Source organism: Rattus norvegicus, chromosome 5, assembly GCF_021556685.1.
Source record: "Rattus norvegicus strain SHRSP/BbbUtx chromosome 5, alternate assembly SHRSP_T2T, whole genome shotgun sequence".
Lineage (NCBI taxonomy): Eukaryota > Metazoa > Chordata > Mammalia > Rodentia > Muridae > Rattus > Rattus norvegicus.
The window spans coordinates 157,782,065-157,793,186 of NC_141538.1; positions in this window are offsets into that span (position 1 = coordinate 157,782,065).

Here is an 11,122-nt window from a genome sequence, read left to right on the forward strand (position 1 = left end):
CCCACTCACCCACCTCTCTGCCCAGAGACTTCCAGAGAGGTCACGTGCCTAACTCCTTAGTCAACTTGAGGGACATGCCTGCCAAACATCTGTAGCCAGGAAGAAAGTCCATTCCTGCTCTGGAGGGCTCCTAGTCCAGGCGTCATCATCTCTGCGGCTTCCTAATTCAGCACTCCAGCACCCTCCTCCAAGCCTACCTAGTGTCTAACCTGCATCCATCACTCTGCTGGGTCAGCCTCCTGTGCTGTTGGCTCTGTCCTAAAAGTTTTCTCAAGATCTGCGGATGGGGGTTCTGTGTAAACAATACAGAAATTTCTGTGCTTTCCAATTCATGAGTACATTAAGAATTCTTTCAGATTTATTTTATGCATATGGGTGTTTTGCCTCTCTCTCTCTCTCTCTCTCTCTCTCTCTCTCTCTCTCTCTCTGTGTGTGTGTGTGTGTGTGTGTGCGTGCGCGCGTGCATGCACTACCCATGGAGGCCAGAAGAGGGCACCAGATCCTCTGGAGCTGGAATTACAGACATTCGTGAGCTGCCTTGTAGGTGCTGGGAACCAAACCCAGGTCCTCCGGAAGATCAGCCAGTTCTCTTAACCACTGAGCCATCCCCCAACTCCTGGCTCACAAGCACTTTTGTGCCTATGATCCTAAGCGATGGGCTGTCAAAGGCAGCTGTGGCCTGTCTCGGGAAGCTGGGGCTTTTATCTCCTCAGCCTTGGGGAACCGTCTAGTGTATGCATTTCCAGAATTTCCAGGGTAGACAGAGGAGACATTGTTGCTGAGCGTCCCAAGGGAGACCCCACTCTGAGGCCATCCTGGGTCCCCACCTTTTGTTGGTGGGTGGGGACAGGGAGGTTGGGTCTCTGTTCTCTGGGAACCCCCTGGAATGCTGTGGGAATTGGAGGTCCATGATGCCTCAGCAAACCCATCTTTGATTATACTGGGTCATTTGTCTTAGCAGAGGCGAGCTACCTAATAGGCAAACTTGCCTTTCTATTGCCTGGATCTCTGGGATGGTTGACCGCCGCACTGCCACTGTACGTAATAAATAAAAGAATGAACAGAGGCAGGGCCTGGGTAACATTCTCAGAGCAACAATCCCAATCCAGTGTTCTGGGGAAGGCCCCGAGTCTCCCTACCTCCTTTCTCTTGGTTCCTATGTCCCTGTGTAGCTCACACACTTGTGAGGTGTGACCAGTTCGTTGACTTGGGAAGACTCGAGACCTCTAGAGAATGACTGCTGTGTAGCACGCTTCTTAGCTGGAACAGTGAGGGCCCCAAGGACGAAGTGTCCAGGCAGCCTCCATTTACCTCAGAGGACCCTCTCTCCTCTCCTGCTGCAGAAAACCACACATAGAAAGAGCTGGGAGAGTCTTGAGAGCCAGGGTGGAGGGTGACCCGCAGCTTCTTCACAGCCCGGACTGTGAGGCAAGCCAGAATCCTGACAGAACCCTGCACAAAACCTCTCTGACGGTCTCTAGGCACCGACTGGCTCCTCAGGCTTCCCCTTTTGAGAGCCACAGGAGTTTCATCCCTCACTGTCACTAAGATGTATGGGCTTCCTGGCCGGTCTGAGCCACCCCAGGGGGCTGGGAGGGAGTTGATGGCACTGTGGAGACCATGTCAGGAATATGCCCAAAACAGATACATGGACTACCCAATGAGCTTCACTGACTGTTGCCAAGAGCGCTCTCTCTCTCTCTCTCTCTCTCTCTCTCTCTCTCTCTGTGTGTGTGTGTGTGTGCCTGTGTGTGTCTGTGCATGTTTGTGACTGTGTGACTGTGTGTGTCTGTGTGTGTTTGTGTGTGTCTGTGTGTGTGTTTGTGTGTGTCTGTGTGTGCCTGTGTGTGTGTTTGTGTGTGTCTGTGTGTGCCTGTGTGTGTCTGTGTGTGCCTGTGTGTGTCTGTGTGTGCCTGTGTGTGTCTGTGTGTGTTTGTGTGTGTCTGTGTGTGCCTGTGTGTGTGTCTGTGTGTGTCTGTGTGTGCCTGTGTGTGTCTGTGTGTGCCTGTGTGTGTCTGTGTGTGCCTGTGTGTGTCTGTGTGTGCCTGTGTGTGTGTGCCTGTGTGTGTGTGTCTGTGTATGCCTGTGTGTTTGTGTGTCTGTATGTGTCTGTGTGTGTCTGTGTCTGTGTGTGTTTGTGTGTCTGTGTCTGTGTGTGTGTGTCTGTGTGTGCCTGTGTGTGTCTGTGTGTGTCTGTGTGTGTCTGTAACAATAAGCAGAGGCTGGGGGCTGAAGGACAAGAGTCACTTGCCCACTTTCTAGCCCGAGCTGCTTGGTTCAGGGATTGGGTCATGCCACTTCCAGCCAGGCCCTCTTCACTGATTATTTTTAATGTCCCATCTCCAAAGAGTGTCCCTTCCCAGAAAGATTCTGCACACACCTCTCTTCTGGACCAGGCCCTAAACAAGATACAGGGGTCAAATATTCAACTCAAAGGCCCCAGCTCTAGGAAAACATCAGACAGCCAGGAAGAAAGACCCAGGTGAGATACCCAGCACACCTCAAAGATAGATAGCCCCCAAAGGCGTGTCCCAGGGCACGAGGGGATGGGGGTGTGTGTGGATCAGCTGAGAGGAAGGAGATAAGAAAGGGAAGCCTGGGCAGTGGCCACAACATTGTTCCCAGGAGTTAGAGCTGGCCCTACTCGCCTAGGGGCCATCAAAAACATCTAGTCTCTTTATTAACAAAAACATTGCCTTTATTTTCTTATTGTTCTGTGTTGAGGGAGAAGATACATGCTACTGGGATCAAAATATGGAAATCGGTTCTCTTCCCCTGATAGGGTCTCAAGGATTGAACTCAGGTCATCCGGCTAGGTCGGCCATCTTGCTTGCTCCCAGATCCCTTCCCGTGGGCTCCTTAGCTTTGCCCGTGAACACTGCATCGAGAGTCATCACTGGCGCTGGCTGGAAAAGTGGAAGCTAAGGTCAGGTTGAGGGATTACCTGCAGGCCTCAATTATCCTGACTTTATGCTTTTATCTGCTGATCTGGCCCTGGTTTTGTTACCCGGGAGTTACTGTATTATCCAAACACAACTGTTGGCAGGAGGGCTCCTGAGAAACAGGGCCCCTTCCTGCCTCCACCCCACCTCTCCCAGCCCAGCGCTTCCTCCCAGCCACCAGGTTACCAGAGAGTAAGCTAAGCTCATCCCCTTCCTGAGCTGTAGGCACAGACCCTCCCAGAAGACTCCACCTAGGTGGCCTGCCAGCCTCCCAGAGGGGTTGTTGGCTAGCCTCTTAAGGAATCAATAAATAAAAACTGCAAGTTCCCGCAGGGAACCAAAGTCTGCTCTGTGGGGGAGGGTAATGCTTGCTTTGGGAAAGCATCAACTCTAGGAGGTTCACACCCAGACCCAGACCCAGCAGAAGGAAAAAACCTAGGAGGTGGCTAGGACTCAAGGCTTCTGGGGACCCGCAACCCTTGCTTCACACACTCCCGTGTTGTACACAGAGCTGGGCTAAGGCTAGAGGGGTTTGGGTTTGGTGAGCTCTCCACCCAAGAGTCCTGATATGAGAGCCACAGTGGGAATATTTTATCCCAAACAGGTCCTTGAGGCCAGACAGCAAGAAGTCAGACCAATGCCCCGGGGGTCACAGCCTGGGGCCACAGCCTGGCTAAGCTAATTCCCAAGTTGGGCCATGGTGATCGGGGAAGCACAGGACCTGAGGCAGGGGGCTGCCTGGGAGCCCTCATAACTCTAACCCTCAGCAGAGGGTCCTGTGCAAAGTGATCATGAGAATCCCTCCTTCAGGGGCCCCTGAGGGTGAAGAGCTGGCAACATAGGCATCAAACCAACCTTGACCCTTCTGAGCCCTGTGTGTCTGTGGCGGTCACACACTCATGCAGCTGGCTGCCATTAGCTGGCTTGGTAGGGGCCAGAGGTGACAGTTTGTGTGCCTAAACACAGCACTGCAGATGGGCGGCTTAAATAAAAGAATTCTGCACTCCTCCTTGGTAGGCCAGGGCTAAGATCCAGACTTTGGTAGGTTGGTGTCATCAAAAGCCCCAAGGGACACAGCTCCGGCCTTTCTCTTGGCTTCTGACTGCCAAAAGCACTCTCCTGCCCTGGCTGTCACATGGGCTTCATGTGGCCTTTGCTCTGAGCATGCTGTATCCAGACTTCCCCCCAACAAGAATCTAAGTTGTCTTGGGTTAGGGTTATAGCTAAGATACCAAGATATCTTTTTCTTTCTTTCTTTCCTTCTTTCTTTCTTTCTTTCTTTCTTTCTTTCTTTCTTTCTTTCTTTTTCTTTCTTTCTTCCTTCCTTCCTTTCTTTCTTTTTTCTTTCTTTCTTTCTTTTTTCTTTCCCTTCCTTCTTTTCTTTCTTCCTTCTTTCTTTCTCTCTCTCTTTCTTTCCCTTCCTTCCTTTCTTTCTTTCTTTCTTTCTTTCTTTCTTTCTTTCTTTCTTTCTTTCTTTCTTTCTATAAGAGAAGGTCTCATGTAGCCCAGGCCTGCCCTTGAGGTCACTAAGTAGCCATGGGTAACCTTGAACTCTTGGGCTTCCTGTGTCCCCCTCCCTAGTGCCAAGATGACAGGAGCACTTGCACAGGGCTACTCCATGCTGGGAGATCCAACCCAGGGCTTTAAGTCTGCCAGGCAAGCACTCTGACAACTGAGTCACACCCCACACCCATGGCCTCCTATAACCTGATCTTTCTAGAGAGATCTTTCCATCCCTATCTCAGCCCACTCTGAGGGTGATCTGGGCAGTAGGACCCCATCAGTCCTTTCTTAGAGACACAGCCCTCACATAAACTCTGTGGAAGGGTCCCTTTGGGGTTTTGGCTCAGCACAGTGGCTGTTAACAGACACTTGCTTTGCCTCAGCTCCCTCTCTCCTGGGTGATGCAGAGGCCTCCTGTATACTGGGAACCCTTTTGCCCGAGTCAGGGTGAGCCCTCAGGACCTGACAGCTGGCAGACCCATCAGACACTGCCTTGAGGACTGGGAGTGCCCAAGGTGACTTTGAGAGAGGGACTCTGCCCGAGGCCACAGTGAGTGGTGACCAGTGACCACAGCGGTAACTCAGCTCCACTTCTGCCCATTCACCCTCAGTGGGAGTCACTGCCTGAGAGTGATAGCTCACAGGGTCTCTTTCTCCACAAGGATGGCACTGAGGGAGCTGTGAAACCTACTCTCTGCTTGGTGGCATCGACGCTCACTTGTGGTGGGATGGAGAAGGGTTGGGTCACTGGCAGCCACTTTGTAGTTCTCCAGTGGCTTGGGACAGTTGGAGTTCCGTGACCGACTGATTAAACAAGACTTCAGCAGGTAGGGCTGGGGAAAACCAGCGTGCCAGCTTCACCTCGGTCCAGGATCTTGGTAACATAGCACAGCCCAGATCCTCCTGGGAGGCACTGAGGCCTCGTGAATGCTCTCCCTGATACCTATGAAGGGCTAGGCATGCTTGAAGCCTGATAGGTGGGGTCCCCGGCACGGTGCTGTGAGGAGAGGTAGGCTGGGTCCTGGCATTCCACCCAGCACACACCTGGGGCTCCTGTTTTGGCTTAGCCTGGGATGGTGTCATCGTCATTTTTTCCGAATGAGCACTAATCGTCTCCAAGAAGCAGGGCCAGCTCCAGGGTCTGGCTCTCTCCCTCCTGTGGCTTGTCTTCTTTTTTCTCTCTCTCTCTCTCTTAATGAGTGATATGTTCAAGAACCAGGTGAGAGGACAGTGGTGCCCTTAGAAGGTCAAGGCGTTGCCCAGGCCCTGACTCAACACTTCAGTCTTTAGGCCCCAAGCATGCACCTTGCTTGTTAACAGCGTCCCAGGTGCCACCCCTTCTGGGAGGGTGGACCCCTGCCCCCCCACCCTTCGTGTTTGGGAGGCTGACTCAGCGGTGAGGTCACCCTTGTCTTGGGACTCAGACAAGCGCCTTCTTGCCTGGCCTGTTGCGTTCCCATTGGCACCCAGCTCCACCTGGGCTGGCACCCTGCACATGTGGTCAGTGAGCGGAGGCAGGTACCTGCCCGTCTGCTGGCCTGGTTTCCTTTCCATGCATTCTTAACCCATCCCTGAAGTCCAAAGACTGATATTTGGCCAGACTCAGGGTGGGCACATCTTGCTCTGAGAAGGGAGCCTTCCACTCCCTGGGAGTCGGAAGACTCTCAGAAACAGGATGCTTGGATGAGCCTTGAATGGCACATGGAAACCCCTAAGGAAGAAGAAGAGGTCTGTCAATCACAGGGAACAGAGAACCAGAGACACGGTCAGGGAGCAAGAAGGAGAGACTGAGGCAGAGAGCACGGCTGGGCTGTGGAGTCTCTGCAGCCAATCCCAGGCCTCAGATCAGGACACTGGAGCCCGAGGAGGGTTTGAATCAGAGTGGCATAGCTGGGCTTCACTTTTAGGATCCTACTGCTGACAGCAGGGTTTAGGAAGTTGGACTAAGGAGTTCAGGCAGATGATAGGAAGCCATGACATTCTTCCAGGGCAGGAAGGGGAAGGTTTGGACCATGGCAGGGCAAGGGACCGAGCATAGAAGATGGCTTCAGCAAGCTCAGGGCATCAGCCACAGAAAAGACCTTTCTTAGCTGACAGTGTCTCTGCTCTATTTCTGACCCCCGTGTCACTTCATAAGATTCCCAGCAGATCAGAATGTCACCCCTTAGATGCTACAATCCAAAAGTGTGACCAACCGGCACAGAGGACGACAGAGGCCTTGTCCTCAGCTTCTGCCTTGTGAGGCTGTTTCTGATAAGCACTAGCAAAGCCTTATCCACAGCACCCCAGCTCTGGCTCTCCAGAGCATCATGGGAGTGGGCATGGTGTCAGGTCCAGGCACCCCACTTCCCACGGTGAGCCTTGGCTGGTTCCCAGACTCTCTGTGCTACCATCCCTTTCTTATGTCAAGAGAGACTTAATGAGGTTGGGACAGCCTGTCCTCGGGGACCAGTGCTGTGTTATGACAGTGACCAAAAGCCCTTGCTTTTCTTGCCGGGCAGTCACCTGGCTACTGGAGAACGGGGTTTGGATATAGGGCTCCACTCTCAGCTACCTTCAGGTGTCTGGCCCACAGTGGCCTTCTCCATGTGGACCAGCTCCCTGTGACGGGCCACTGAGTTCTGACCTCTTTGGCCCTTTATGCCTTTGCTCAGATCATTCCTGACAGGTTGTGGTCAAGGTAGGCTGTGATCCCTGCTCCTCAGTACTGACAGCACCCCACGAGGCTGCAATTCCCCCCTCACTACCAGGAAGTGAGTCCCCTGTGCACACTGTGGGAGCTATTAGGATGGCCACCAATGTCACCTCCTGTCTGTAGACCGTTGTCTCAGATCTATTTCCAGGGGCTTGGATCCAGGGCCCATGTGTGAATAAATGGAGACATTGGGGAACATGAGCCTGGGTTGTCAAGGTGCCCCCAAAGAAGATCTTGGGGGGAAAACTTACTGGTATAGACTGTGGGCATCCTGGAGAAATGCTCGCTTCCTTCTGAGACACGGGGACAAGGAGCCAAGAAGCTGGAAAGCCTTTCTCTGTTAGGTTGTAAGATTGTAACTTGAGCTGAGAACGATGACATTAGCATCTTTCTTTTGCCTTCTTTTTTTTTTTTTTTTTTTTTTTTTTTTGGTTCTTTTTTTCGGAGCTGGGGACCGAACCCAGGGCCTTGCGCTTCCTAGGTAAGCGCTCTACCACTGAGCTAAATCCCCAGCCCCTTCTTTTGCCTTCTTTCATCTCTCTTCCATCCTCCCCTCCTCATGTAGTCCTGACTACAAATGTATGCTGAGGCTGGCCTTGAACTTGTGCCGACCTTCCCGGTGCACAGCATCCAGGTTGTGTGGTGCTGAGTTGGAAGCCAGGGCTTTGTGTGTGCTAGGAAAGCGCTCTACCCACTGAGCTACATCTCAGCCTCTTTTTTCTTCCTCCCCTCCGATCCCCTCCTCTTTCCTCCCCTTTTCTCCTTCAGGCTAAACTCAGACCTTGGACAAGGATTTACACTAGGGGCTCCTACTGCTGGGCCACACAGTCCCAGCCTGGATTTTACATTTTTTTGGGGGGGGTCATAAAAACAGATGAATGAGCGAATAGGAACAAACTGACTGCGTGCTAACAACCAAGGGAGAGACAAGCTCAGCAACCCTGGGACCTACAAGCCCTTGGGACCTTTACAATGTCTGGACTGGAAAAGAAACCAAGCCATCGGCATCATCACCGCACGCATGATCAAAACAGCAAAGAGAGGGTTGGGGATTTGGCTCAATGGTAGAGTGCTTGCCTAGCAAGCGCAAGGCCCTGGGTTCGGTCCCCAGCTCAAAAAAGCAAACAAACAAACAAACAAAAAAAAACAGCAAAGAGAACCCCTTGGAAGGCCAGACATTTCCTTCCTCTTAGCAAACAGGGCTCCAGGAATCTTTTCTCTCTAGGTCTGCCTCACAGATATTGAGGCTGGGGGTATGGTTCAGTTGATAGAGTGACTGCCTAGAATGTACGAGAACCCTGCATTGATCCCCAGTGCGGTGAAAATAAGACAGATAAAATAAAATAAACCAACAACAACACAAAAACAAACAAACAACAAACACTACACCCTCCCTCCTTCTCTCTCTCTCTCTCTTCCTCCTCCCCCCTCCTCTTCTTCCCTCCTTCTCTCCTTCCCTCCTTCTCTGCCTCCCTTCCTCCCTTGTCATCAGGGAAATGGGGGAACGAATGAGGGACCAGGTACGAAGTTCAGGTCAAGGAACTATGTTCAACCCTGGTCATAAAAAGCCCAGGAGGGTCCAAGTGTCAATGACAGGCACATGGACAGCATCTGTGGGACAGGAGGGATGAGGCAAGGTGGATGGAGAGAGATGGGAGGCTGTTGCAATCCCGAAGGCCCACACCTTTCTGCCCAGACTGCCAAACCAGTAGAAGGAATTGGGAAACAATTCCTGTGTGGGGCTGGGGTGGGAAGACAGAGGGACATCCCTTCCTTCCTCTTAGTCACAGGATTTAACTTTCAGTACATCTTTTAAGCATTAGTCATGCCCAGGATAATCCTGACTTTCCTAGCACCCAGGACAACTGAGGCAGGGAGCCAGGGAGCCAGGGAGGCGCTGCCAGCCCCCTCCCAGGGCTGAGATACCATCAGGCCTGGCTCATTTGTGCTCTGTATCTCTGGGGTCGGAGTAACGCTCATCGTGGTTAAATCTTAACTGTGTTGCTGTGTGACCTTGGAGAGGTCACTCTACCTCACCAGACTCGAGTCTCCTTGTTCTAAACTAGGAGATGGAATGAGTTTATATGTACACATAAGGATCAGATGCATAGATAATGTTCATAAACCACACAGTAGGGGCTGGGAAACATCTTAGGGGGCAAAAACGCTTTCTGCACAAGCCCGATGACTTGAATTCGGATCCCCAGGACCTATGTGAAATCTGGATGTTGGGACTCATGTCTGCAATCCCAGCATGCCCTTGGTGAGATGAGAGGCAGAGTCTCAGGAGAATCTCCTGGAAGCCTTTATGCCAGATAGCCTGGAGTATACTACCTGGCTTCAAACAAGAAAGATTCCACCTTAAGAACAAAGTAGAAGGTGGGAGCCAGCCCTGGGGTTGTCCTATGAACTCTACACCACTGTGCCTTCATATGCAAACAGAAACAAAAACAAATAAGCTTGCTTTAAAAAAAAAAGACCAGCATTTACAACCGGCAGCCAATAAGACTTGCCTCCTTTCTAGGTATACAAGGAAGCTGTGAGAGCTTGGCTCTGCCCTTCAGGGTTGCTGAGGTAGCTGGGACAAAGTTACACCCTTGCGATAGACAATTAGATTCACTCACAGACAATATCGCATAACATGGCAAGATTCTGCCCTGCCCTTGAGAACATAGTTTATACCCCACACCCTTTTTGGCTTCCTGAGGTAGCTTCTTAGCTATGCTCTGGCGATATGGAGTTTCTAGACACTTCATTAAGCACACTGGGTCTTCTTACTGACGGTCTCTGACCAGGAGGTCCCCTACCCCAGGACCCTGTTCTTATTGCCACCACGTCCTCCTGGCATTTGGGAACCAGGCATATGGGTTGTCATGGCTACTCTCCAAGTTGGACTGGAGCGACCCAACCGAAGGTTTGCACCACCTCAGATGCACTCTAACTACCCTGGAAAATACCAGGAAACTCTCCAGGCAGAAGTGCATTTGATTCACTTGAATTAAAAGGGACGGGGGCAATGAGTTGGCTCAGTGGGCAGAGGGGCTTGCTGCCAATTCTGACAATCTATCGGAGTTTGATCCCTGGACACACTTGTTAGAAGGAAGGAACCAAACTCCTCCAAGTTGTCGTTTGACCTCCTCACATACACTGCGGCCCATATATGTATGTGCATGAATGCATACACAAACTTTAAAACAAGTAATCATAATATAAAAAGACAGCTGCCTGGCCCTTTGGTGGACAGGGAGAGGAAGGAAGTGTTCAAGAACTTGAAGGCGGCTCCCAACGTCTCTATGGTCTCAGCTTTGAGGAGCCTGGCCCACTCCAGTACTCTGTCTCCCTGTCTCCCTGTCTCAGAAGGGGCTGATGGGCCCCTGTGCGGTACCCTCAGTGTTTTGGGCCATTGCTTTGCAGTGCCTGGGTCATGTGCCTTCCAGCCCTGTGGATCGGGATGCTGTATCCATGGTAACTCCTCTTTTGCCGGGTCTTGCCTGGAAAGTTGACAGCCTGTAGTGCATGGGTGTCAGAGCAGACGTGAACTAGGTCACAGCCTCCAACCTGTCCTGCACATTCGGTGAAAGGCACTCACACCAAGCTGTCTATTGGGTGACCATGGATTAACTCTCCCTGTGGTGATGACATCATACCACAGCCAAATGCCAGGACCCCCCAATCTCCCTCCTGTCCCTTTATGGTCTGTTCCCACCTTTGGATGGCTCCTGAGCTGATGCTGTCCCTAAAGTTTCCCCTTTTTAGAATTCATATAAGTAAATCCCCACAACCTGTGTCTTGGGATCCCTTTCCCTTAACATGATGGTTTTGAGGTCTGCCCACACATGAGTATCTGCCCTTTTTTTTTCTTCGGATGCCCAGCGGGCCTCCCATTGTCACATTGTATCTGATTTTGTTCAACATTGTTTCGAGTTGTACCAACCTATTGACATATGGCCAGGGCTGTGGGTTTGTACAAACCCTTGTGGGA